At 44.6% G+C, this 27,790-nt stretch overlaps 1 pseudogene; it reads left to right on the top strand.

The window, feature by feature from the left end:
* Nucleotides 1–20,590: 20,590 nt before the first annotated feature.
* On the top strand, nucleotides 20,591–24,994 carry LOC100353167 (zinc finger CCCH domain-containing protein 15-like; annotated as a pseudogene).
* The last annotated feature ends 2,796 nt before the right edge of the window (nucleotides 24,995–27,790 follow it).

Below are 27,790 nucleotides of genomic sequence, written 5' to 3'. Positions count from 1 at the left end.
GCAGGGGACCAAGTACATGGGTCTTCTCCTGTTGCTTTCCCAGGTGCATTAGCAGGAAGCTTGATTGGAGGCAGAGCAGCCAGGACTTAAACCAGTGCTCCCATATGGCATAGTGGAGCCAGCATTGTGGCACAGTTACTTAAGCTACCACCTGCAGAGGCCAGCATCTCATATGAGCACTGGTTGCAGTCCCTAGCTATTCCACTTCCAAACCAGCTGCCTGCTAATGCACCGGGGAAGGCAGTGGAAGATGGCCCAGGTGCTTGGATTTCTGTCACTCTTGTGACAGACCCAGCTGGAGTTCCTGGCTCTTGAATTTGGCCTGGCCTAGCCTTAGCTGTTGAGGTAATTTGGGGAGTGAAGCAGCAGATGGAAGGTCTCCTTGTCTTTGACTTTCTCTCTCTCATAACTCTGCCTTTCAAATAAATACAATAAATCTTCAAGGAAAAGGTTCATGAAAATTATTTTTATGAAAAAACTGCATGGATTTTATAGTTTGGAGCCCTAAAATGAACTCTTTTTTTTTTTTTAAATTATTTAATTGAAAGGCAGATGTATATTTATACATACACCCACACACAGAGAAACAGAGGAGACAGACAGATATCATCTGCTGCTTTACTACCCAAATGCCTATAAATCCAGGCCCAGGCAGTGGCCAGAGCCAGAAGCCAGCCACTCGTGTGTGGCAGCAAGTCGGCTACTTGAGCCACCATTGCTTTCTGCATTAGCAGGAAGCTGAAGTCAGGAATTGGAGTGGGAACGAAACCTGGGCATTCCAGAATGTGCTGCGGGTATCTAAACTACCAAGATATATGCCTGCTCCTAAATTTGTCTTTTAATTTTATTTTGCCAAGAATTCTTGAGGCACCTTCATATGTTAGACAGGTGTCTGTGGAGAAAGAAGACCTGATGGTTTGTGTGTGTGTTGTGTGTGTGTGTGTGCATACAGGTGGAGGTGAGGAGACCTTGAGGAGGAAAGTACAGGTGGTAATGGTGGAATTTACTGAGCTCTTAATATGTGCAACGCATGATTTATGGGTTAAATAATTTTTTAAATTTATTTTTTATTTTTTTGACAGGCAGAGTTAGACCATGAGAGAGAGAGACAGAGAGAAAGGTCTTCCTTCCGTTGGTTCACCCCCGAAATGGCTGCTACGGCCAGTGCACTGAGCCAATCCAAAGCCAGGAGCCAGATGCTTCTTCCTGGTCTCCCCTGCGGGTGCAGGGTCCAAGGACTTGGGCCATCCTTCACTTCCTTCTCGGGCCACAGCAGAGAACTGGACTGGAAGAGGAGCAAATGGGACAGAACCAGCGCCCTAAATTGGGACTAGAACCTGGGGTGCTGGCGCCGCAGGTGGAGGATTAGCCTAGTGAGCCACGGTGCCGGCCAATTTATGGGTTAAATATTTTAGTCCTTACTGTAATCCTGATGATAGTTACCCTTAGTAAGCATTACTGATAGTTTATTGGAGAGAGACAAGTGTTTGGGGGAGATTAAATAACTTGCTCTATGTAAAAGAATGATAGGTTGGGACTTAACTCAGAAACATTGTTGCTGCCTGCTGCTCCCCCTCAAGGAAGGGCTGGGACCCACACAAACCATGAGGAAACAGCAGCAGGTGGAATGGAGGCAGAGAATAGTGAAAGGCATTAGGAAAGTGGAATGTAAGAGAGTTAATTTAGTTGATGCAATGATCCCTTCCTCCTTGGTAAATATGCCACATCATCCAGTCCAATAGTTCAGACCTCCACACTGATTACTTCGGAAGCCATTGTCACATTCAGGGTTTGGGGAAAAGCCTTCTCCACACATAGCAACGGTTTCCAGGCCGAGCCGGCCGGCGGGCTTCCAAGTGGAAGGGTCATTTGGATCCTGACCAGTGTCTGTGTGGAGTGGAGGTGACGCCGGCCGGCCAGGCAGGGTGGACGTGTCTGTTTGCAGGATGCGGCTCTCTCCCCTGTAAGCCGGATGCGTTGTCCTTTTGGGCTGAGCTGCTGGCTTGCAGGGCAGAGGGGAAGGAACGAGCGGTGGCATCCCGCGCCTGCCCTGAGCAGCGTCTATCCCCAGCGCGACAGTGTCCTCTGGCCGGCTTCTGTTTGTGTTTGCTTCCTAGTTGGAAACAAGAGTTTTTCCATCATTTCAGCCTACTACAAAAGAATCCACAAACTCTGTTGATAGTCAGGGAATCTTTCACTTTTGAGGTCAGAGTCAAAAACCAAAATGAAGTCTTCTAAACCATCAGAGTGGCCCATGTTTATTTCTAGCTTAGTTTCTACCATGCTGCACTGGAAGCATCTGGTTCCTGCTCTGTGTCTTTCTCCAAATGGATGTGTTAAAGGCAAGAGTTGTCTTCTAGTATGGTTCAAGTCAACAAACTAATATGGAGAGTCTACTGACTCTCAGGTGAAGGTATTATTTTAGGCTCTGTCAATAAGTATACTTACACGCCGGAATCTTGGGCTGACATTGCGGTGTAGTAGGTTAGACTGTAGGGTGCGATGTCAGCACCCCATCTGAGTGTTTGTTCCAGTCCCAGCTGCTCCACTTCTGATCCAGTTCCCTGCTAGGACACCCGTGAAGGCAGTGGAAGATGGCCCAAGTTCCAGGCTCCTGGCTTCAGCTTGACCAATCCTTGGCCTCTGTAACCATTTTGGGAGTGAACCAGAAGATGGACGTTCTCTCTCTGGCTCTCCCTCTGTCACTCTGCCTTTCAAATAAATAAATCTTAAAACAACACTAACAACAACAAAATTAGGTAGTTCTGGATGGACAGCTAAGTGGGGGATGCTGCCATACATTCAGTCAACTCCAATGTGGTGATGAGAGCTATCATGATAGCATGGCCAGGGCCAATGGAAGCATGGATGCAATGAACTGTATCATGTGCAGTTGTGGGAGGAGGAGGGGTTTAGATAGAGTTCTCAGAGGAAGGGATTATTAGGTGAGGGTTTTAGAATATAGATTTTTTTTATTATTATTCAAGTACAGTAAAGCCAATAGATCAGGAGAAAATTGTCCCTGAAAAGATAGTTTGCTACTCAAAGCTCCCAAGATGAAAGGGGCATTCATGCCCAATGGGCCACTCAGAGAAGTACCAGTATCCCTCAAGAGGCAGAGGGTGTGAGGGGAAGTGTGGGGTCTGTGGAAGGCATGGGTGAGGCAGGGGCACCAGGCTTGGGATAGTCTAGTTTGGGTGATTTGAGCAGTCTCTGAGGCATAGGGCTTTTCCTAGTTGTCTGGTGCCTTTGCCTGAGGTGAATAGGGCAGAGGGGTAGTGGCTCAGAGAATGAGCAAGAGGATGGGCTGTGGGCCCTGGATTGGGTGGTTTGCATATGGAAGGTGTGCCTGCAGGTGAGTCTGTACTAGGAACTTGCTAGCCCTGGAAGAGTCAGTTTCAACATGGCCAGCAAGAATCCAGATGTCATAGCATCACAATACAGACAATGAAAAGGCATGATCCCTACAGATAGTCTTGGGGTAATGAAAATGCAAATACTTGGGCAACATAACTCCAAAGAAATAAAAACCTGAGTGGATTGGGTGTGAACAGCACAGCACAATGTGTCTCTTGATATTTCAGGTTCAGTGGAATTGCACCACCAGGGATGGCGAGAGATGAGACTGCAGGGTGAAAACAGGGGCAAGGTGGGGAGGAGCTTGGATCTTCTGCAGGGATGGATTCTGCAAGAGAGGAGGATGATTAGTTAGGCGGGGGGGGGGGGGGGCAGTTACCAGAACTCCCAACAGCAGGCTGTGTCATTAGTCCAAGTGAGAGAAGATGATGATTTAGACCAAGCACAAGGCAGTCCGGAAGAAAATCAGGGGTGCATTGCAGGAGTAAAAAAGATAATTTCTTAAGAATTGGCTGACAATTGGGGCAGCATTAATTTTGCATTGTGTCTCTAGGTTAAGTCATGTAGTAAGCACTCAGACTATATTTGTTAAGCAAACTCATTTCTGCTCAAAAGATACTTCTTTCATCTTCTTCAGATTGTTACTCAAACCACTTTATTCACCAGCAGTCACACCCCTGAGGTTCATAATAAAACTCCCGTATTTCTTCAGATGGCCAAATCTCTTAAAATCCCTGTTTCTGTCCTCTCCCAAAAGAGTGAAAACTATGTTGATCTAAATTCTCCCAGGTTTACTGAGGGGATAACATCAAAGAAAACACCCCCAGTTACCAAATCAGAGAGATGATTTTCCCAAGCCAGATCACACCAGTTCTGACAGCAGGAGTGTTGTGAATCCTTTAGTTATAAGCTTTGTGGCAAAATATACAATAAACACACCCTATGTTGGTCTTTAGACATTTTATTTTTACCAGATTTTTTTGAATCTAGACAGAGCATTGAAGTAGCAGGTAGAAAAGCTGAGTGTTTGCTGGTGACTGCAGGGCTGTAACACCTGTGCCTGTTTGTCATTGACCTTCCTGTTGCAGGCTTTGTAATGTCATTGGTGGTGGCTGATGCAGTCAGTGAAGGAGTCAGTTCCAGTTCTGTACCCACCTGCTTGACTGCCTGCTTATGCCAAGGCAAAAGTGTCACATTCGTACCACTGAAAAGTACTATAGCAGAAGATTGTAGTTTTTGGTGAAGTCTCCTCTTTTCCTCCTATGATAAAAATTTTACAGTATAGGAAAGGAAAGTAATGTGTCATAGGAGGGGCTTTATAAAGGTTATTTTATGCAATTCTCACAACACTCACAATAGCTCTGGGACAAAGCTGTTGCATCATGAATTGAATGAAAAATAACAACACTGCCTTAAAGAGGTTATTAACTTGTCCACAGTCTCAATAAATCAAAATTTAAATCGGAACTATTTAACCCCCAAGCTCATGCTCTTTCCATGAAGTTGTTGAGTTCATCATCATCGTATTATTATTATCACAAAAGTGATACTTATTGATTATAGACAATTAGAAAAAAAGAATAAAACTTCTTCAAACCCATTAATTAGTGTAAAAATTTTAGTTTATTTTCCTACCCATTATTTTTTCTATTTTTGGATTTCTATGAATACACTGCATGGATAATTTTGTATCATTTGGAAAGGTGTCAAATCTGGTTTTGGGGGCCAAGAGTAAAAAGAATTTCAATGATGTGAGAAAGGCTGAGATAGGAGGAAGCACAGTCTGGAAGAAGTGTAAAGGGATATTAAGCATTAAGAAACTTTGCAAACCCAAGAACATGTCAATCATTGTGACTTATTTTGAGACACTTTTGCATTCTGAAAGGCATCACATCCTGTCACTGTCAATATCCCTACTTAGAAGACACCTGTACCATCATGCAACCAAGATTCCAGAGGCTCAGTGCATTGCTGTTAGAGTAATTCACCTGCCATTAGTCAACTATTACAGTAAAGTAGGTTATTACAATGATTGAATCTCTTTCTCTAGAAAAGGAAATGGTTATTGAAGACTGACAGTGTCTGGAACACATTTGTGAGACTTAAATTCATTATGAGATCTTTTTCAACTTACCAAATACTGGAACTATGGTAAACCTGAGAAAAAATGGATTCCATTACCTTTATTTAGAAACCCCTTCCAAGCAATATTTTGAATTGGCAATCAGAAGCCAACTACTCCCTGGTGACTGATAAATTTGAACTAAAGTTAAATAATTATTTTCAGAGAGTTAATTATAATAATCAAATGCTCAGCTTCATTGCCTCAATAAATGGATCATCTTATTTAAGCCATGCAAATTAGCAGGTTCTCTGGAATCCAGCCACGGGAGGCACAGGATGTGAGAAAACATGAGAAGTTCTCTGTGTCCTTTCTGCCACCTATCTGTCTTTAGGGATGATATTTTACTGGTGCCTGTTTCTAGTTTTAGCTGCATATAGACTATTGTTGCTTAGCAACAGCATCAATCACCAAGAATTACGACTAGAAGTAGCTGAAATGTGATTTGAACTACCTGGGGTTGATCATGGGGTATGCATTCATGTGGACTATTTTGTTCAAGGCTAAAAGTGTAGGTCCTGTTTGTGTGTAGTGGAGTCAAGAACATGTGTTCAGCAGAGAAAGCAGAAATCATGGTTGATGGGTGAAGTCAGGAAGAGGAACCTAAGAGTTGGACAAATAAATGTCAAAGAAAGCATTCAAACTCCTAGATTTAAAGTGAAGTTTGTTCAAGGACCAAATACAGGTCACACATCTGTTACAAATACTGATGTCATTGTTTTGTTGCATGTTGGGTGATGCTCACCGTTCTATGGCCAGCTCCAACTGAGGAGCTAACTGGATGTAACAGGATAAGGTCAGTTACCCATGTTGTTCAGCTGGTTACCCATGTTGTTTTGCCTCAAGACAGAGGAATGAAAAATATTTTAAATAATAAATGTTATGGAAATATGGCAAAAATAAAAGCACAATCACTAGGGTCAGGAAGTTATTTCACAAACTTTAAGCAGGCCCATGGTTAGGGTAATAATTTCCCACCCATTCAGAGTAACAACTTTTCAGTCAGTTCTCTGCCATGCACAGGCTATTGGTTTTCTTAAACTCAGATTTTGTCTTATTTCCCAGCAACCACAGTGAGAAGCCTTTGACACTCTCTTTTTTCCTGCATAGTAATGTTTCACTCAGCATTTTTAGGCAACATGTTTTCATGACACACTGGTATCTTTTACTGGTATTTATTTCTCTCATTATTATTTGAGACACTTCTATGTTTTCTTTTCCTAATTCATCTTGTCTTCCTGAGGATAGAGATCAAGAAAAGAACATTTGCACTTCTCCAACAACATTGATGCAATACCCTGCAGGGAGCAGGAGCTGAAGGAATGGCAGTGACCTTAATGAGGATTAACAATTTCCTTTAAACGCCTTTTTTGGGGGGTGCACCCTCGTTACCATTCACGTTTACAGTACAACTTATTTTGACATGTTTTTTTCTTTTGCTGTTTTATGAAGAGAAGGAGAAAAATTCTTGTGTAGGAAGAGCCCTGGGACCCTAGGTTAATCCTGTGACCTAGAACATTTTCCACATTTTTAATTGAGAGAAAATAATTTATGTGAAAATATTTTATAAACCATGAAATCTCTTTAGAAGTTGTCAATGGAAGTGGATAATTGCTTTTCTAAATTAAAAAAAAATCCCTTTTTCATTTGTATGATGTTGCTTTAAATTCACATGAATGTATTTTGACCTTTAGATATAGAGACATTCTGTGTTCATAGTAGTAGCAAGAAATAGTGTTAGAAGTGACTTTTTTTTCCCCTCAGGCTTACACCACACAGTACCACAGTGTGAAGGCTTAAGCACATAAATTTAGTTCTTGTGGTTCCTGAGGCCAAAGTCCAAGACCAAGGTGTTGGCAGAGTTGGGTTCCTCTGAGGTCTCTGTTCTTGACTTGTAGACTGCTGTCTTCTTGCTGTGGTCTCCCTTGGCTATTCCGCTATACACACAAACTCAAGGTATCTCTATCTTTTCTTGTAAGGACTCTATCTTTTTTTTTTTTTTTTTGACAGGCAGAGTGGACAGTGAGAGAGAGAGAGACAGAGAGAAAGGTCTTCCTTTGCTGTTGGTTCACCCTCCAATGGCCGCCGCGGCCGGCGCACTGCGGCCGGCGCACCGTGCTGATCCGATGGCAGGAGCCAGGAGCCAGGAGCCAGGTGCTTTTCCTGGTCTCCCATGGGGTGCAGGGCCCAAGCACCTGGGCCATCCTCCACTGCACTCCCGGGCCACAGCAGAGAGCTGGCCTGGAAGAGGGGCAGCTGGGACAGAATCCAGCACCCCGACCGGGACTAGAACCCGGTGTGCCGGCGCCGCTAGGCGGAGGATTAGCCTAGTGAGCCGCGGCGCCGGCCCGACTCTCTCTATCTTTTAAAAAATATTTATATATTTATTTGAAAGGCAGAGTCACAGAGAGACAGGGAGACATACACACACACAGTGAGAGAGAGAGAGAGAGAGAGAGGGAGAGAGAGAATATGAATCTTCCATCTACTTCCAAATGTTCACTTCCCAAATGTTCCCAGTGGCCAGGGCTGGGCCAGGCTGAGCCAGGAGCCTGGAATGCCACTTGGGCTCCCCATGTGGGTGGCAGGGCCCCAAGCACTTGGACCATCTTTCACTGCCTTCCCAAGTGCATTTTCAGGGAAGAGGAGTGGACAGGACTCAAACTGATTCTTTGGTAAGAGATGCCATATTGTACGCAGAAGCTTAACCAGACTGCCACAGCACCGATCCCTGATTACAGCCTGTTTGAAGGACTTGTTGCTAAACACAGTCAATTTGTGGGTTTGATCTCCAGTACCCACCTTGGGATGAGGGACATGGCTCGGTCTGTAGCAGTGACTTTTGGTTTTAAACTGCTCCCCAACGTATATTCATTAAATAAAAGTTTAAAAAAAAAAAAAAAAGAAACATACCAGGGGATTCCAATTCAATCCCATCAAGGTGGCATGTACCAATGCCATCTCACTAGTCCCAGTGGTCAATTTCTATTCACAATTGATCATAATGATAGGACTAAGAGCCAAAGGGAGCACATAAACAAGACTAGTGTCTGCAATTACTAGCTGATAGAATAAAAAAGGGAGAGAATGATCCAACATGGGAAGCGAGATACACAGCAGACCCATAGAATGGCAGATGTCCTAAACAGCACTCTGGCCTCAGAATCAGCCCTTAAGGCACGCGGATCTGGCTAAAAAGCCCATGAGAATATTTCAGGCATGGAAAGCCAAGACACTCTGGGGAAAAAAAAAAAAAAAAAAAAAAAAAAAACCCTAAATGAAAGATCTCCGCGAGTGAGTGAGATCCCAGTGGAAAGAACGGGTCATCAAAGAAGGAGGTACCTTTCTCTGAAGGGAGGAAAGAACTTCCACTCTGACTATTACCTTGTCTAAATATGATCAGAGTTGGTGAACTCAAAAGGCTTCCATAGCCTTGGCAACTCATGACAAGAGCCTAGGGTGATTACTGATGCCATAAACAAGAGTGTCAATTTGTTAAGTCAACAACAGGAGTCACTGTGCACTTACTCCTCATGTAGGATCTTTGTCCTTAGTGTGCTGTACATTGAGATTTAATGCTATAACTAGTACTCAAACAGTATTTTTCACTTTATGTTTCTATGTGGGAGCAAACTGTTGAAATATTTACTTAATGTATGCTAAACTGATCTTCTGTATATAAAGAGAAACGAAAATGAATCTTGATGTGAATGGAAGGGGAGAGGGAGTGGGAAAGGGAGGGTTGCGGGTGGGAGGGACGTTATGGGGGGGAAGCCATTGTAATCCATAAGCTGTACTTTGGAAATTTATATTCATTAAATAAAAGTTAAAAAAAAAAGGAAAAAAAAAAAAGAAAATAAAAACATGTTACCATTAAAAAAAAAAAAAAATAAACTGCTCCCCACATTTTGTGACTGAGGGATTTGCAGTCTGCACCTGGAAGGGGTCGAGTGCCTGCATGGTGGCCAGGACAGATGATGGGGCCCTGAGTCCAATCATGCCAGCTTCCTGCCTGTCTCTCTCATGCTCTCTTTTCTCAAGCTTTTGCTGTTTTAGTGCACAAGCAAAACATGACATGTCAACACATTCATTTCATACATCCTCAAGCTCTACTTGGGGTGTACTTTCCTGGTAATATTAGTGATTCTTAGTTTTTTTTTTTCTGACATTCAAACTATTGTGCATGTGTGTGTGTGTGTGTGCACATGTGTGGTCTGTATACTCATATGTATGTGAGATGCGGTATGTATGTACATGTAGTATTGTGCACACATGTGGGGTGTGTGTGGTTCATGCATGTGGTCTGTGTATGCATATGTGTGTGAGGTGTGGATGTATGTACATGTGTATGCACATGTGTGTATATGTGCTTATAACATTTCAAATGGGAACATGACCACATGTTTTGTTCATCTACTATACATGTTGAAAATATGATAAAGGAGGATACAAGAGCAAAACGAACACAGAAATAAGAATGGGATTAAAAACTAATAATTGGGGTGGGTACAGGAAGTTAAGCTGCTACTTGCAATATCCACATCCCATATGGACACTTTTTCAAGTCCTACCTGCTCCATTGTGAGCCAGCACCCTACTAATGCACCTGGGAAAGCAGTGAATGATAACCCAAATACTTGGGGCTCTGCTATCTGTGTAGGAGATCTAGATGAAGATCTAGTCTCCTGGCTTGGGATCACCTGTGGATTGAACCGATGAATGGAAGGTCTCTCTGTCTTTCCTTCACTCCATCACTCTGCTTTTCAAAAATAATACTTTTTTTTAAATAGAGTAATGTGAAAAGTAGCTACATAGCTCTTCCTCAAAAACACATCTTTTGGTTAATAAGCCAATTTAATCTTTGTCTCAACACAAGCATTGACATTGGATTGGGTTTGGGTAACCCCTCGTGTGAGTTGCTTGGTGCACATGGCTTGCCTGTGACCTCAGTTACTGAAAGATCAGGTCCTCTGATAGTCAAGCTATCCCACCATCTCTCTCTACCCTACAACATGGAGAATGACCTAGGGAACTTGATGCCTTTCTTCCAACTCAGATAAACTACTGCTGCTCCTCTCTTCCAATGGGAGTACGAGAGTAAACTGTAGAAGAGGCATACAAATGGCAAAGAAAGCAAAGTATGCCATTCAACAGAAACTGTGATAGGCAACTAACTTCCCATATCCCATGTTCCCCTTCTTAAGAATCAATTCCCTTCTCCACTGTTCTTTTTAAGTGGCTATGTAACGTAAAGCCTATTTCCTATCCACACTTGCAGCTCTGTGTGACAATGTAAGTCCTGGCAGACAAAAACCATTCCTTTTCCCTCTCCTTCTTTCACATGGCAAGAATGAAGAAGTCATGACTGTTGAATACTAGCATCTTGGACTGTGACATTCTGAAGATGACAGAGTTACAGAGTGCATGGCTTTCATGATTTTAGGAAGATACTCTAGTTGTGTGTTCTACCTTTGGGGGAAGAGAGAAAGGGGGAGTGAAAGAGAGAGAGAGAGAGAGAGAGAGAGAGAGAGAGAAAGAGAAAGCCACAACATCTCATTTATTATCATTACTTTGTGCTTTGCTTTCTTACACAGAGAATAAACCTAAACAAACCTATTCAGAAGTCATTTAACACAGAGAGCAGCTACAGTCTCAGGAATAGGCACATTTTGTGTTTTTCCATATAAATGCAGGTATTTTAGCTTCTTTGCCTGAGTGGGCTGGTCTTAGAATAAAATTACCATTTACTATATCACATATTTAACAGACTCTTACTCAACAAATTGTTTTCTTCTGTAGAGGTTAATTTTGTTATATAAGTTGTCTTGATAGTTGGAGACCTGAAAATAATTTCAAATATTTGCTAAAGAAAATGAGCCAAGAATATGTTTTCTGCTTAAAATCTATTTGAGTGTTTTAAAAAAAAAGCACACACATACACAGGGCTCAATGTGAAGGAAGCAGAAGTCAATGGGCTTTGCCCAGGGAAGGAGAATTTGATTGTGTGCTCATTCCTGCCAGAGTTGGATTGTCTCCAGTTTTGACAAGGGCTCCCCTTAAGGAGCTTACTCTTATTGTTCTCTGGTTTGCTTAACATAGCATGAGACATTTTTATTTGATGCCAAATTAATTAATATATCTATCATACCTGATGGTTTTAGGTATTTCATACTTTAAGGATCATTCAAAATAATCTTGGATACACTAAAAACTTAAAATTGTCTTGGGTGCTTGAGCTCCAATCAGTCCATTTCAGTCCTACCAGCAATAAATAGGATGAGGCACTGACTAGCACCCTACAGACACAGACACTTGAAAAAAGCTACTGGGATTTGTGCACACCCTTTCACAGTGATGGTTGAAATCTACTTTTCCACTCCATCATAATTTTTGATATTTTCCTTCATTGACGTTGAATGTCATTGTATAGTAAATGTGTTATTTCAATGGAAAATAGCATTTTTTCCTCAAATTCTTTTCCATCTTCACAATTTTTGCAAACCATGTCACTGTATTGCCTTAAAACACTTTCTTTTCTTTCCCCCTTGAAATTAAATAAGTAGTGTAAAGTATCACCATTTTGAAATTTTGAATAGACTTGTTTGAAATAGAATTATACCTCAATATTTGTGCTTGTAATTAAGCCAGATGTAAGTAAACTGATGACTAGCATGAAACATTAATGAAGGAAAGACATGGTAGAGAAGAGATGCTTACAGTAATTAGCTTCCTTTTTCTCTGCATCCAGGTGTTGAACTCTGTTTTCTGATTCTTTCTCTACAGGAGGTACAGCCTGATCTGAGTAGTGGCTGCAAGATGATGTCTCCCACTGAGAGACATGTGTACCATTTAGAGATGAGAAGGATGCACTGAGGAAGGTGGGCATTTCTGCTGTGAGTGTGTTGTGCGTGTCTAAATATATCCCACATCTGCACAGGATCTGGAGACTCAATCTGTCATAGCTGCAGACCTCTAAAGAGCACAGTACCAGAAATCCCTGGTATCATGTTGAAAACCCATGTTGGTGATACTTCACCAAAAATAAGAACTTGGGGGGCCCAGTGCTATGCACAGTGGGTTAGGCTGCCACCTGTAAAGCCAGCATCCCATATGGGCACTGGTTCGAGCCCTAGCTGTTCCACTTCTGATCCAGCTCCCTGCTAATGCACCTGGGAGAGAAGTGGAAGATGGCCCAAGTGCTTGGGCCTCTGCATCCATGTGGAAGACCCAGAAGAAACTCCTGGCTCCTGGCTTCAGATCAGTGCCACTCCAGTCATTGCAGCCATCTGGGAGTGAACCAGTGGCTAGATCTCTCTCTCTCTCTCTCTCTCTCTCTCTCTCTCTCTGTAACTCTGCCTTTCAAATAAATAAATAAATCACCACAGTGTTGGCCAAGGAGTACTGTGATGAGGTGCAAAGGGGTGGGAGTCAGAGGACAACATCATTCGTAGAGGTTAGAAAGCTTGATGAAAGAGAGCTGGGAAAGGTGAAATTATGAGGAAAACAGGATGGAAGAAATATTTGCAGGCAGATGCGAAAGAGCCCTGGGGGCCTCACAGAAAAGCGTGGAGCATTGGTGGGGGATCTCACAGAAGGGATGAGTGTGCTTGGGGTGGAGGAGGATCGGCCACAGGTTCAAACAGAGGTGCCCCTGGGCATGGAGCACTAGGAAGGAACATAGATGCAGCACGCGGGTTCAGAAGGGGCACAGCAGGATAGCGATCCGATCACAAGCAAGCCGTGACTGTGAGGGTGAAAAGAGGGCAATGGGTGCAGACTAGACTTTCCTACAGCAGGAGCAAAGGTCAGGGCCAGTGCTGTGGTTCAACAGGTTAAGCTGCCACCTGGGATGCTGGCATCCCATATGAGCACCTGTTCTTAATGCCACTTGCTCCACTTCTTTTTTTTTGTTTTAAATATTTATTCCTTTTTATTTGAAATCAGAGAGAGAGGGAGGGAGGAGAGAGAGAGAGAGAGAGAGAGAGAGAAAGGTCTTCTTTTTCGATTGGTTCACCTGCAAATGGCCGCTACATGGCACGCCATGCCGACTGAAGCCAAGAGCCAGGAGTTTCCTCCTGTGTGGGGAGCAGCTCGGACTAGACTAAGTTACTGGAATTAAGACTTATTCTATGCACCTGCTCTCCCACAATATGGCGCTGGGAGAGAAGAAAACAGCTTCTACACAGCTGCCTCCAGTTCAACCAATAAACTGTAGGACTTGCTCCTGATTGGAGGAGAGCAGCGTACTCGGCGTGTGGGCAGCCGAGTTGGGATTGGCAGAGGAGGACTATAAAGGAGGAGAGAGACGGCATGCACCAGGAACATCTAAGGGGAACATCTAAGGGGAACATCTAAGGGGAACACCTGTGCAGCCCCCGAGAGAGCCGGCCGGCGGTGTGCCGCTCCCCTGCGGAAGTGGGGAATGTGGCCAGGGGGAACCGCCCTTCCACGGAGGTGGAGGGGACAGTAGCCAACCCGGGAAGAACCAGCAGCAAACCCGGGGAGGGCCGAGCAGACGAAAGAACAGCGCAGGGTCCTGTGTCGTTCCTCCATGAAGAGGGGGAGCGACATAATGGTGCCGTGACTCGGATATGAAGCCTAGGCAGGGTTCAGTGTTGCTCCTCCGTGAAGAGGGGGAGCGACATAATGGTGCCGTGACTCGGATAGGAAACCTATGCAGGGTTTAGTGTCGTTCCTCCACAAAGACGGGGAGCGACACTCCTGGTCTCCCATGCGGGTGCAGGGCCCAGGCACTTGGGCCATCCTCCATTGCCTTCCCGGACCACAGCAAAGAGCTGGACTGGAAGAGGAACAACCAGGACAGAATCCGGCGCCCCGACTGGGACTAGAACCTGGGGTGTCAGCGCCACAGGCGGAGGATTAGCCTAGTGAGCCGCGGCGCCAGCCTCAGACTTCATTTGTTAAAAAAGATTTAGTTGAAAGTCAGAATTACAGAGAAAGAAAGGGAAGGGGAAAGAGAGAGAGAGAGAGAGAGAGAGAGAGAGAGAGAGAATTTTCTATCTACTGGTTCACCCTTTAGATGGCTGCATCAATCCGGGGCTGAGCCAGGCCAAAGCCAGAAGGCAGGAGCTTCCTCCCGGTCTCCCACAGGGGTGGCAAGGGCCCAAACACCTGGGCCATTTTCCACTGCTTTCTGGGGTGCATTAACAAAGAGCTGGATTGGAATTGGAATAGCAGGACTCAAACCGACACCCATATGGATGTCAGAGTTGCAAGTAGTGGCTGTACCTGGTATGCCACAATGCTGGCCACTCACACATCATTTGTGATATTTCGCTGTAACAACAGAAGCTGGTTTTGTTTGTCCTCCTTAGTGGGATAGGCTAGAACCAGCTGGAAGGGTGTGAAAAGAGGTTTCTTGTGTGGGCAGTAACTGGAAGTTAGAGAAGCACACCTGGTCTCCTGGCTGCTTTTGATGAAAGGGGCTGGGGCAAAGACAGAGTTGGCTGTTGCACCTGCAGCTGCCTCCCAGGGGACTGACTGGCGCTGAACAGAAAGGAGCCAGATGGTGGAACTCATACCCAGGTCTGAATCAAGACTCTGCAGTGATTTTCCTGAACATCAAAGTCTTTAAAAATCATTATAAAGTACTTAACTTTCAAGGTTGTTGTAAGGATCAAGCAAGACAAGTTACGAAAAAAAAAATCCCGTGCTTGGCTAACTTTAGCTTGGAAAACAATTATTTTTTGACTTAAAGATGCTTCCTGGAGCACTCACCAGCAGAGAAACAGGCAGCCTGTGACCAGCTGTCAACCCAGTCCTTCAGCACAGCATCCCTGCTCCGGGAGAGACTAGCGGATCTTCAGCCCATCCCCAATGCCGGGCCAGCAAAGAACCCAACTATTTTTGTTTATCTCTGAGGTAGCGTGCAGGCAATGAGTTTTCAGCACCAGTTGTCTGTGGCTTGGGAGCTTTACGAGTTCATGTCTCAAATCAGAACCAAGGCAACGCTGACAAGCATCTGTGAGACCAATGGGAGGGAAAAGGGCATTTCCTATCTGAGGAGGAACACTTGCTGGTGCAGCTCATGGTGGGAAACCTGATCCAATAGTAATTAGAATTTAATGATTTTACTAGAGCCTCCAAGAGTTTCAGCTGCCTGTAATTATGGCATACTCATTCTATAGCAATGTTTGCTCTGGAATTTACTGTCCCTTCTCTCTCTCCCACCCCAGACTCACCCTCAGCGTCAGATCCACGATTCTTTAAGATGCTTAAAGTAAGTACTTGACAACCTTTGGTAATTTAAGCAGATTCAGAATTGGGATTCAAACTCAGCTGTTTCCAAACCACTGGGCCATCCCAGGCACAAAGTGTACTTCATGTGGTTCTGGATTATTTGAGGGTCTTTTTAGATAAGTGATATGTAGCTTGCTTTTTTACCATTTAGTTTTCTGATTTTAAAAATGGAGCTTAATGCTTATTTGTGTTGGTTCACTCAATTTAAAAAGATGTTTATTGGTTGATACATTCATTTGCTAATCAAATACTTATTTGTCCATGCAGCAAACACATGTGCATTGCTAACCAGGAAAGGCATTGTAAGGTTCACCTGGAATTCAGAAGGTTACAGTCCAGGTGCTTGGAAGGAGATAGGCAGAGCATGGAGGAAGGACATTAGTGCTGCATTGGACTGAATGTCTCCCATCTTACCTGCCAGCCATGAGTCCATGTGTGAAAGTGTATTGTCAGTGTGAGAGCAACAGGTTCCAGAATCTTCAGAAAAACTCGTGGGGTGGAGCACACATAGATACTGTTAGTGTCCTTAGAAAAGGGGCTAGATAATGATCCATCCCTTGTCCATCGCACCTTGTGTGGACACCGTGAGAAGTTACTGCCCATAAGGAAGTGTACCTTCACTAGCTACCAAATCTGCTAGTGCCATGATCTTGTACCTTCCAGCCTTCAGAATGGTGAGAAATAGCTTTCTGGTGTTGTGAGCCATCCAGTGGATGAGGACAGTGGTGACTGGTCCAGCACTGGGGCATAGTGTGTGGGCTGAGCTTCAAGGGCACATGAGCACCGTTGGTTTAGAAGAGGTGAGGAAGATTTGTGGCTGGCAGTCTGCAACTTGGAGCACATCTTAGAGATGAGAATTAGCTTTTTATGCCAGAGAGAGACATCAGAATGGACATAGTCGGGGCTGAAATGGAGTCTCCATTGGGAAGAACCTTCATCTCCAAGCTCAGGAGCTTGGACTTTCATTATGTAGGCAAGAGTGTACTGCTGGAGGAATTTAAATAGTGGGTGATACAGCATTTCGTGTTGCTCACTCTGGTAAGAACAGGGAGAACATGTGGAAGGGCTCATTAACACATTAAGTAGTCATTCTAAACTTCCTGCAATTCGTGTGTAGGTTGTAACATCAGGGTCTGAAGGAGTGCTGAGAGTCCCATTTCCCAGCTGATTTTCTCTACTGAAATGAAAAGGAAAGCACAGTTTTGCAGGTGAGTTTTCTTTAAACAAAACAACACCTGAGATGGTATCCAAGTAATTCACATCTTCGTGTACATTTGTCTCCTATGCTTCGATGAAAATTTGGCCACGGGGAGGTTTTTATCAGTAGGATGATATGAATGGGATGGCATTGGAATCCAGCTGGAGAGAGAAGGCTATGTTGACGTCTGAACAGTAGAGAGCAGGGCAAGGATGCGCCAGCTTACACTTGTGGAGTATCCGAGGCATGAGAAGAGGCCAGGGCTCCAGCCAGATCTGTCACTCCACGCTTTCCCACATTTGGCCTTGCTCTGCTGAACTGACCTGTTGGGATGGATTTCATTCCCATTGGGAGTTTCATTACCATTCTCAAAAGGCATCCCTCTTCAGGGTAGGAATTATAGGCTGCAGATGTGAGTGGCAGTGCTATTTTCTTAGACTGGTGAACTTTCACTCACCACAGCTATAAATCACTGGCTTACTTGATCTGTCCCTGAGTGAAGCTAAGTTCCCCTCTTGCACAGCAGAGACTTCCCTTTTGGATTCCATAGGCTTTTATGGGCCAGGTTTACCTAGAAGTTCAAGGGATTTAATAATGTAGAAAATGTGCACTAGTCGTTTTCCAAGAGCTGATGATATTCCCACAACACAAGCAGGTGTCACAGAGCACGTGGCCTTTCCCAGCAGTCAGCCTATGTTTTGTGCCCCATGAACTCAAAGAACCAATGTGAGTTCTTCAGAAGTGAAGTTGATATACAGTGTGGATTAACAGAATCATCAAATCAGTTGCAGTGGGTGTTTGTAGCAATCGATCAGTTCATTCAATTTATGAATTAATGTATACATGCAATCAATGGATTATTTATTAAGCTCTTTTTTGTGACAGAAACTTAGAAATGTATTAATACCCCTTCTCTTTTAATCTAAAATTTTACTGACATTAACTAACTTCATTATACTTCTGTTCAGTAATCATTTATCACTCTCTCTGAAGGTATTCTTGGATCTTTCCAGTCAAGAACACAACTCGTGTAAGAAAGACACCAACTAGCATGTGATGTGAGTGGCTCAGGACAGTGACAGGTGCCACTTCCCTGGAGAGGGAAGCAGTGCTCCTAAGTAAAGGAACCAGGGTAGTGTGGGGGTGGGGGGAGAACTTCAGGAATGTGAATTTCCTAACATGTAGGAAAAAGGGAGACCATCAGAAGTAAAAGCACAGAATTGAGTTTTGTCTGTATTTTTGCCATAGCAAGCATGGAGAGGAGTAATGGAAGTTAGATTGGAAAAGTCTGATGCACAAAGAAACAAGGAGACCTTGAATCCCATACTGCTGAAGAATTTGGATGTCACATACAGCTTTTCAGGGTGATGTGATTTGGCTGAATTCTGCTTCTCTGGCAGGAGGCAGCCAACATAATGAGACAGGGAGGCATGGCTGCCAGAGGGAGAAGTGAGGATCCAGGCCCTTGCAGATGCCTTCACTGTTGGGGTGGAAGAGAATGCAGCAGGGCCTCCAACTTCTGCACCATGGCCATCTGGGTAGGGTGCTGCCCTGCTGGCAAGGCTATCCTGCAGGTTGTAGAGTGTTGGGCTGCGTCCTGGTCATCACCCTTGGATATGAAAGGTACTCCTTCCAGCTGTGGGGATGATGGTAGTCTCCAGGCATTGCCCAATACCCTGGACAACACCCCAAATTGGCCCCATTGAAAACACTGGAATGGAAGTTGCAGAAGCAGTCCAAGAACTAGAAGTAAATCATGGAGACACAGTTCAAACCTGGGTCCTACTAAATAGGACTTTTCCACTAAGCAACATTAACTCCCATGGCCTCACTGCCATCCCTCAGTAAATGCACAGGCACACATACACTCATGCACACAGACTCACACACATACATACACACATGAAAACCTACAAGCCCACATATCACACATGCACAAGTAAATATACTATAGACAGGAACACAATACACATACATGCACAAATACACACACTATACACACAGATGCACATATGCACAAGTATACATAATATGCACATATGCATGCATGCACAAGTCAACATGCTATGAACATAAATACAAGTATAAAGATGTATACACAAGTGCATATACTGTACACATACACGCACACATACAAAAGTGCACTTACTATGCATAATACATATGAGTATTTTTGTATGAACTTATTGAATAGCTGACATATACATGGATTTCAAATTTTTTTGCACCAGAATAAACTTATCTTTGAGTTTCAATTTGCATAACTTTTTGAAGTACCCTCATTCACAGTCATACACATATAGACACACAGACAAAACCTAGAAGAAAACAGAACAGGTGATTGGTGGCAAATGTGGGCTTGGAGTAAATGGCAAGGGAGGTGGAGGCGAACCTGGATGGGGGTCAAACTCCTGATGAAGACAGCTAAGGGCACAGCAGCTGTGTGTCAGCAACGATGGGGCACCAAGGAGAAGGCAGGGTTCCAGGACTGGCAGTGTTGGGGTGACCAGGGAAGCACTGGATACTTGCCTTCTGCAAGACCTTTCCCACAGATTCAGGGGTGCCAGTGAGAGAGGGAGAGAGAGGGAGAGAGAGGGGAGAGAGAGGAAGAGAGGGGGGAGAGAGAGACAGAGGGAGAGACACACAGAGAGAGACAGAGAGAGAGAGGGAGGGAGAGAGAGGGAGAGGGAGAGGGTTGATATAATCAAGAGCTTGGGGAGGATTTAATTTTAGCTCACTACTTTATTTTTATTTTTATTTATTTATTTATTCTTGAACAGGCAGAGTGGACAGTGAGAGAGAGAGAGAGACAGAGAGAAAGGTCTTCCTTTGCCGTTGGTTCACCCTCCAATGGCCGCTGTGGCTGGTGCGCTGTGGCTGGCGCATTGCGGCCAGCGCATCGCGCTGATCCGATGGCAGGAGCCAGGTGCTTCCTCCTGGTCTCCCATGTGGGTGCAGGGCACAAGCACTTGGGCCATCCTCCACTGCACTCCCTGGCCACAGCAGAGAGCTGGCCTGGAAGAGGGGCAACCGGGACAGAATCTGGCGCCCCGACCGGGACTAGAACCCGGTGTGCTGGTGCCGCAGACAGAGGATTAGCCTATTAGCTCACTACTTTTTAGAATTCTGATTCCAGCAAGCAGTCTCAATTCTAGTTCTCAGAGCCTCTGTTTTTGCTCCTGTTAAATGGAGATAACATGCTTGTTTTCATTACATGAATTAAGATATTATTTTGAAGAGCATGACCATTATTCACAAAGAAGGGCCGGTTGAAGAGTAGCTATTTACTATTATTACTCCTGTAAGCTTAAACTCTGCAGATGCATTATGTCTAGGATTATTTATGAAATAATAAGTCCATCTGGACTCAGAATATTGACAAATTCATGCCTAACATTTATCATTTCCCTGGGTTATCTTTACAGGATGGTGTTTGTCTGAATTCTCTAACTTACTTGAATTCTTGGAATGTTGAATTTATAGCCCTAAGAAAACCTCTATTTCATATTGTAAGTAAAAATGTATATTACTCTCAATCTTCTGTGTCATGTGGCGGCCATGGCACTGGGTCTTCCTCCTCCTCTAGTGGCCAGGCCAGATCCCCTGGCAGAATCTGGCTGCATTTAGACTGGCTGGTGACTCTTCTCTCTGCAATGGGCTTTAAGAAACAGGCTCAGGCCTAGGGCAACAAGAAGGCAGAGCAGAAAAAGAAGGAAAAGATTATCAAAGACAAAACTCTTGATCTAAAGAATGAGAATGGAGCAAAGCAACAGAAGTTTATCAAAGCTGTCACTCATCAGGCTTAATTCAGTCAACAAAATCCCCGTCAGGGAGCACAGAGTGAAGTTGAGAAGAAACTGAAGAAAGATGAAAAGAAGAGAGGACTACAGGAACTAAGTGAGCTCTTCAAACCTGTAGTTGCTGCTCAAAACATTAGCGAAGGTGCAGATACCAAGTCAATGGTATGTGTATTCTTCAAGCAAGGACAATGTACTAAAGGAGGTAAGTGTAAGTTCTCTCATGACTTGAGTCTGGAGAGAAAATGTGAAAAGTGAAGTGTTTACATTGCAAGAGAAGAAGAACTGGGGGATGGCACTGTGGTGTAGTGGGTAAAGCCGTCGCCTGTACTGCTGGCATCCCATTTGGGTGGCAGTTCGAGTCCCTGCAGCTCCACATCCAATCCAGCTCTCTGCTATGGCCTAGGAAAGCAGTGAAAGATGGTCCAAGTCCTTGGGCCCTGAACCCGTGTGGGAGACCTGGAAGAAACTCCTGGTTCCTGACTTCAGATCTGCCCAGCTTCGGCCATTGCAGCCATTTGGGGAGTGAACAGTGGATGGAAGACCTCTCTCTCTCCCTGCTTCTGCCTCTCTGTAGTTCTACCTTTCAAATAAATAAAATAAATCTTTAAAAAAAGAGATGAAGAACTTGAAAAAGATACTATGGATAATTGAGTTAAAAAAAGCTGGAAGATGGCCGGCGCCACGGCTCACTTGGCTAATCCTCTGCCTGAGGCACCGGCACCCCCGGTTCTAGTCCTGGTTGGGGTGCCGAATTCTGTCCCAGTTGCTCCTCTTGCAGTACAGCTCTCTGCTGTGGCCTGGGAGTGCAGAGGAGGATAGCCCAGGTGGCCCAGGTCCTTGGGCCCTGCACCTGCATGGGAGACCAGGAGGAAGCACCTGGCTCCTGGCTTCGGATCAGCACAGTGCCGGCTGTAGTGGTCACTTGAGGGGTGAACCAATGGAAAAAGGAAGACCTTTCTCTCTGTCTTTCTCTCACTGTCCACTTTGCCTGTCAAAAAAAAAAAAAAAAAAAGCTGGAAGATGCAGTGACAAGAAGCACAGTGAGGAAGAAAAGAAAAAATAAAAAACTCAAAGAGTGTGCAAACATTTACTTGAAGTCATTGAAAACAACAAGTATGGTTGGTTTTGGTTTTGCTCTGGAGGGGATGACAACTGCATGTATCACTGTGCACTTCCTCCTGGATTTGTGTTGAAAAAAGACAAAAAGAAAGAAGAGAAGGTGAAATTTCATCAGAAGATCTAGTTGAAGAAGAGTGTTCTGCCCTAGACCCAAATGTTAGAAAAGTCACTCTAGAATCTTTTCTTGCAACAACAGGTGAAAAATGAAAAGACAAAAAAAGACTGATAGACTTGAATGTCGCTCCCCCTCTTCGTGGAGGAACAACACAGGACCCTGCGCTGTTCTTTTGTCTGCTCGGCCCTCCCCGGGTTTGCTGCTGGTTCTTCCCGGGTTGGCTACCGTCCCTTCCACCTCCGTGAGAGGGCAGTTCCCCCTGCCACTTTCCCCACTTCCGCGGGGGAGCGGCACACCGCCAGCTGGCTCTCTCGGGGGCTGCTCAGGTGTTCCTTCAGATAGATGTTCCTGGTGCATGTTGTCTCTCTCCTCCTTTATAGTCCTCTTCCACCAATCTCAACTCTGCTACCCACACGCCGAGTACGCTGCTCTCCTCCAATCAGGAGCAGGATCAGCTCCTGCAGGTCATCACTCAAGTTGGCGAGAGGCAGCTGCGTACAAGCTGTTTACTCCTCTCCCAGCGCCATATTGTAGGAGAGCAGATGTATAGAATAAGTCTTAATTCCAGTAACAGTCTAATCCGAGTTGCTCCCCACAATTCCCCCTTTCTTTTTATTTTTGGCATTGATACGCACCTGTCTTCGGTGCCCTGCGGCACACACTCTGCTCTACTTGCTAGAGTTGCCCACAGGTGCTTACAAGCCCTACCAATCAGGCAAACCGAATCCGGGTCCTCTCTTCGCCATGTTGTGAGGAGGTTTTTAGGCGCTGATGCGTGCCTGTGTTCGGTGCCCTGCAGCGCATGCTCTGCTCTGCTAGAACTGCCTGCAGGCGCTTACAAGCCCTATCAATCAGGCAAACCGAATCCAAGCCCTCTCATTGCCGTCTTGTGGGGAGACTTATTGGTGTTGATAACGTGCCTATCTTTGGTGACCTGCAGCTGCCCACAGGTGCTTATCGTCTTACTAATCAGGCAGACTGAATCCAAGCCCTCTCATTGCCGTGTTGTGGGGAGGCCTTATTTTTCTCTATTTCTCTATCTCCGGGCATTCCTATCTCTCCTATTTTACTTCTATCTGCCAGCATCCCTATTTCTCTCATTTTACTTCTAAACTTCTGTTTCTCTTATCCCCGCGGCTTCCCAGCTCCCGCCCGGAGGCTGCTTCTTGGCGCCTCGCCCCGTGGCAGCTTCCTGGCTCTGTGCGGCTTCCCGGCTTCACGCGCTCCGCAGTCTCCACGCCCTTTGCTCCCGCACCACGGCCTCGCGCCAGCCCTGCACTTCCTACTCGCGCCCCGTGCGCTCTCCCCGTTCGTGCCCCGCTCGCTCTCTCTGCGCGCGGCAGCTTCCGCGAGTCACACAGCCTAGCTCACGTTTCCACCACCGGTATTCAGTCTAAGTTCCCCTGGCTAACCTGGCGAATTCAACCTAGCTCACGTCTGCGCCTTTCGGTTTGGCTTCCCGTCTTTTGCTCCCCGGGCTAATCTGACGATTCCAACCTGGCTTACGCGTTTCCGCCTCTGGTTTTAGCTTTTCGCCTTTTGCTCCCCGGGCTGACTTGAAGAATTCCAACCTGGCTTACGTCTCCGCCTTGGCCTGCCCCCGAGGCTTCATCCTCCCTAACATATTTTTCTCTACCCGGTATGTTTCCTAACTTTTCTTCCAACAATATTCCCCTCTCATTTCTCCTGGCCTCTCCCCACAGTCCGTATCCAAGTTTAAGTTTCTTCTAGGTTTCACTTTCACTTTCGACCTTAGAGATTTCTCCCAGCTTCCCCCTGTAGTCCGTATCCGAGTCTATGCCTAGGCTTTCAATAGCTTCTTCCGGCACCTTTTCTGTCCGGCTTTTCCCTAGGCTCTTTGCTAGTCTCTCTCTCCGGTATTTTCCTACTTCTTCCCGCTTCTTCCCTCCTAGGTTTCCTATCCAAGTCACGGCACCATTATGTCGCTCCCCCTCTTCATGGAGGAACAACACTAAACCCTGCCTAGGCTTCATATCCGAGTCACAGCACCATTATGTCGCTCCCCCTCTTCCCGGAGGAATGACACATTCCTGCGCTGTTCTTTCGTCTGATCGGCCCTCCCCGGGTTTGCTGCTGGTTCTTCCCGGGTTGGCTACCGTCCCTTCCACCTCCGTGGAAGAGCGGTTCCCCCTGCCACTTTCCCCACTTCCGCGGGGGAGTGGCATACCGCTGGCCGGCTCTCTTGGGGGCTGCTCAGGTGTTCCTTCAGATAGATGTTCCTGGTGCATGTTGTCTCTCTCCTCCTTTATAGTCCTCTTCCGCCAATCCCAACTCTGCTACCCACACGCCGAGTACGCTGCTCTCCTCCAATCAGGAGCAGGATCAGCTCCTGCAGGTCATCACTCAAGTTGGCGAGAGGCAGCTGCGTAGAAGTTGTTACTCCCTTCTCAGCGCCATATTGTAGGAGAGCAGATGCATAGAATAAGTCTTAATTCCAGTAACAGTCTAGTCCAAGTTGCTCCCCACACTTGAAGAAAATATTGAAAGAAAAAAAGCTGAGTTCAAAGCAGGCAAAGCACTAGTGATTGGTGGTTGTGAAGTATTTGAATTTCGTCCCGAACTGGTCAATGATGATGATCAAGAAGCAGATGATACCTGTTAAACCCAGGGAACAGGTGGTGATGAGGTTGATCCAATGAATGTAAATGACATAGATTTAAGCTAGTACATCCCAAGAGACATAGATGAGATAAGTATTACTGCAGCCAGTTTTGATTTAGCACATACACTTCAGATAAAAAGCTGAAAACAAATTAGGTGAAGCTTCTGGTGGTAGGACTGACAGGCAATGGTGAAAGAAGTGATCTGGAAGAAGACAATGAAGGGAAGGGCAGGAAAATGGAGCCATTGATGCCATTCCTGTTGACAAAAATCTTTTTATTGGGAAAGCTTTGGATGAACTAGAAGAAGAATTAAATACACTTGATTTAGAAGAATGACACCAAGCAAGTCAATGAAAAAATTAAGTCAACTCAGCATGAGTTGAAATTGACTACATTAATTTTTTTCCACCTAGAATCAACAGGATACTTGCTTCCCATGATGATTCTGGAGGGTTTCATCTCCAAAACAGGAATGTTCTTCCTATGTCTTCTCTTCTGTCTTTGACTACATCTCATAGTAAGTTCAGAGTAGTTCATGATAAATTGAAAATACACTGGTCATTGCAGAAAATGATTGTTGTAACTGTCCACTCAAGTAGGAATTGTAACTGCTTTTTTAGCTTTTGGTTTTCATTGGGCATATGTTATTACCAGGAACAACATAAATTTACATTTAAATATACTTCATTTGATGCAGTTTTTAATGAGTGATTTTATTTTCTTTGTATTTATATGTTTAAAAGACTGCTTGAATATGAGAATTGTGCTTCATAAAGGAAACTACATATGCAAATTAAGTATTGTATATCTCTGGACAAGTAGATGGACATTTTAAATGGGACTTCTTTAATCTGACAGGATCAGCTATAATTCCCTGTGTTAAACTGTTTAAAAGTTTTCCCTCTTCTTTATTAAAAAGATGTTTCCCTCAAAATATCTCACATTTGACTGACCGAATTCAATACGTCTATGGTTTCCTCCTGAATTACAGAGTTCCGTGTTAGTTGTCTTCTAAGTTAAATAATGAGTTTATCTATCAAGTTGACTTGGATTAAATCTGCATCTGTAATCAATACACAGTTATTATTAAGTGTTGAAACTTAACTGAAAAGTGATCACTTTTAAATATAAGAGTGGGAATAAGCGAGGGAAGAGATGTACAATTCGGGACATGCTCAAGCTGACTTGCCCCAAACGGTAGAGTTAGAAACATACCAGCGGATTCCAATTCAAACCTATCAAGGTGGCATGTACCAATGCCATCTCACTAGTCCAAGTGATCAATTTCTGTTCACAATTGATCATAATGATAGGACTAAGAGTCAAAGGGATCACATAAATAAGACTAGTGTCTGCAAATACTAACCGATGGAATGAAAAAGGGAGAGAACGATCCAACATGGGAAGCAAGATACACAGCAGACTCATAGAATGGCAAATGTCCTAAACAGCACTCTGGCCTCAGAATCAGCCCTTAAGGCATGCGGATCTGGCTGAAAAGCCCATGAGAGTATTTCAGGCATGGAAAGCCAAGACACTCTGGCAAAAAAAAAAAAAAAAAAAAAAATGACCTAAATTGTCGCTCCCCCTCTTCGTGGAGGAACGACATGGGACCCTATGCTGTTCTTTCGTCTGCTCGGCCCTCCCCGGGTTTGCTGCTGGTTCTTCCCGGGTTGGCTACTATCCCTTCCACCTCCGTGGAAGGGCAGTTCCCCCTGCCACATTCCCCACTTCCGCAGGGGAGCGGCACACCGCCGGCCGGCTCTTCTCGGGGGCTGCACAGGTGTTCCTTCAGCTAGATGTTCCCCTTAGATGTTCCTGGTGCATGCCGTCTCTCTCCTCCTTTATAGTCCTCCTCCGCCAATCCCAACTCGGCTGCCCACACGCCGAGTACGCTGCTCTCCAATCAGGAGCAAGTCCTACAGTTTATTGGTTGAACTGGAGGCAGCTGTGCGGAAGCTGTTTACTTCTCTCCCAGCGCCATATTGTGGGAGAGCAGATGCATAGAATAAGTCTTAATTCCAGTAACTCAGTCCAGTCCGGGCTGCTCCCCACACTAAATGAAAGATCTCCATGAGTGAGATCCCAGTGGAAAGAACAGGTGATCAAAGAAGCAGGTACCTTTCTCTGAAGGGAGGAGAGAACTTCCACTTTGACCATGGCCTTGTCTAAATATGATCAGAGTCGGTGAACTCAAAAGGCTTCCATAGCCTTGGCAACTCATGACAAGAGCCTAGGGTGATTACTGATGCCGTAAACAAGAGTGTCAATTTGTTAAGTCAACAACAGGAGTCACTGTGCACTTACTCCTCATGTAGGATCTCTGTCCTTAATGTGCTGTGCATTGTGATTTAATGCTATAACTAGTACTCAAATAGTATTTTTCACTTTGTGTTTCTATGTGGGTGCAAACTGTTGAAATCTTTACTTAATATATGCTAAACTGATCTTCTCTATATACAGAGAATTGAAAATGAATCTTGATATGAATGGAAGGGGAGAGGGAGCGGGAAATGGGAGGGTTGAGGGTGGGAGGGAAGTTATGTGGGGGGAAGCCATTGTAATCCATAAGCTGTACTTTGGAAATTTATATTCATTAAATAAAAGTTAAAAAAAAATCTACATCACATATTTCAAATATATTTGCATATATGTTATGTGCAGTTTTGTGTGATGTGTGTGCAAGCACATAATGTGCAAACTACTTACTCCATGCACTCATCTTGAATTCTTATCCTCAGAACAATTAGATTTGTTTAGCATCAATTGTCCAATACAACCCACTATTTCTGTTTTCCCTTGCCTTGTTCAAGTAGGAAAAAAATCCGTTATTTTCTTGCATTACTTTTTCAGGAAACACATTTAGACATCTTTCATGTTAATTGCCATATTTGATTCGCACAGGTTGATTTATAAGGTGATGAGCTTTTAAAGACATTCCCTACAGGACATTTATTTTCTTTGACACTGTTTTGGCACTAGACTCAAGGCATTTTTGTTACCCAAGGCTGTAATCATTGCTGGTTTCATCAATTGGTTGATGTATAGAAACTCATTTTGAATAAAAATTACCAAGCTTATTCGGGTCGTTTTATGGATTATCATCTTATTTAGTTTCTACTAAGCAATCAAGATAAGAAAATCTATTAAAATTAAACTTTGAACAACAATTTCAGAGTCATCGATATGTAATGG

Source organism: Oryctolagus cuniculus, chromosome 3 (genome assembly GCF_964237555.1).
Source record: "Oryctolagus cuniculus chromosome 3, mOryCun1.1, whole genome shotgun sequence".
NCBI lineage: Eukaryota > Metazoa > Chordata > Mammalia > Lagomorpha > Leporidae > Oryctolagus > Oryctolagus cuniculus.
Note: the sequence above shows the minus strand (reverse complement) of the source record. Positions and strands in the feature narration are given on the sequence as shown.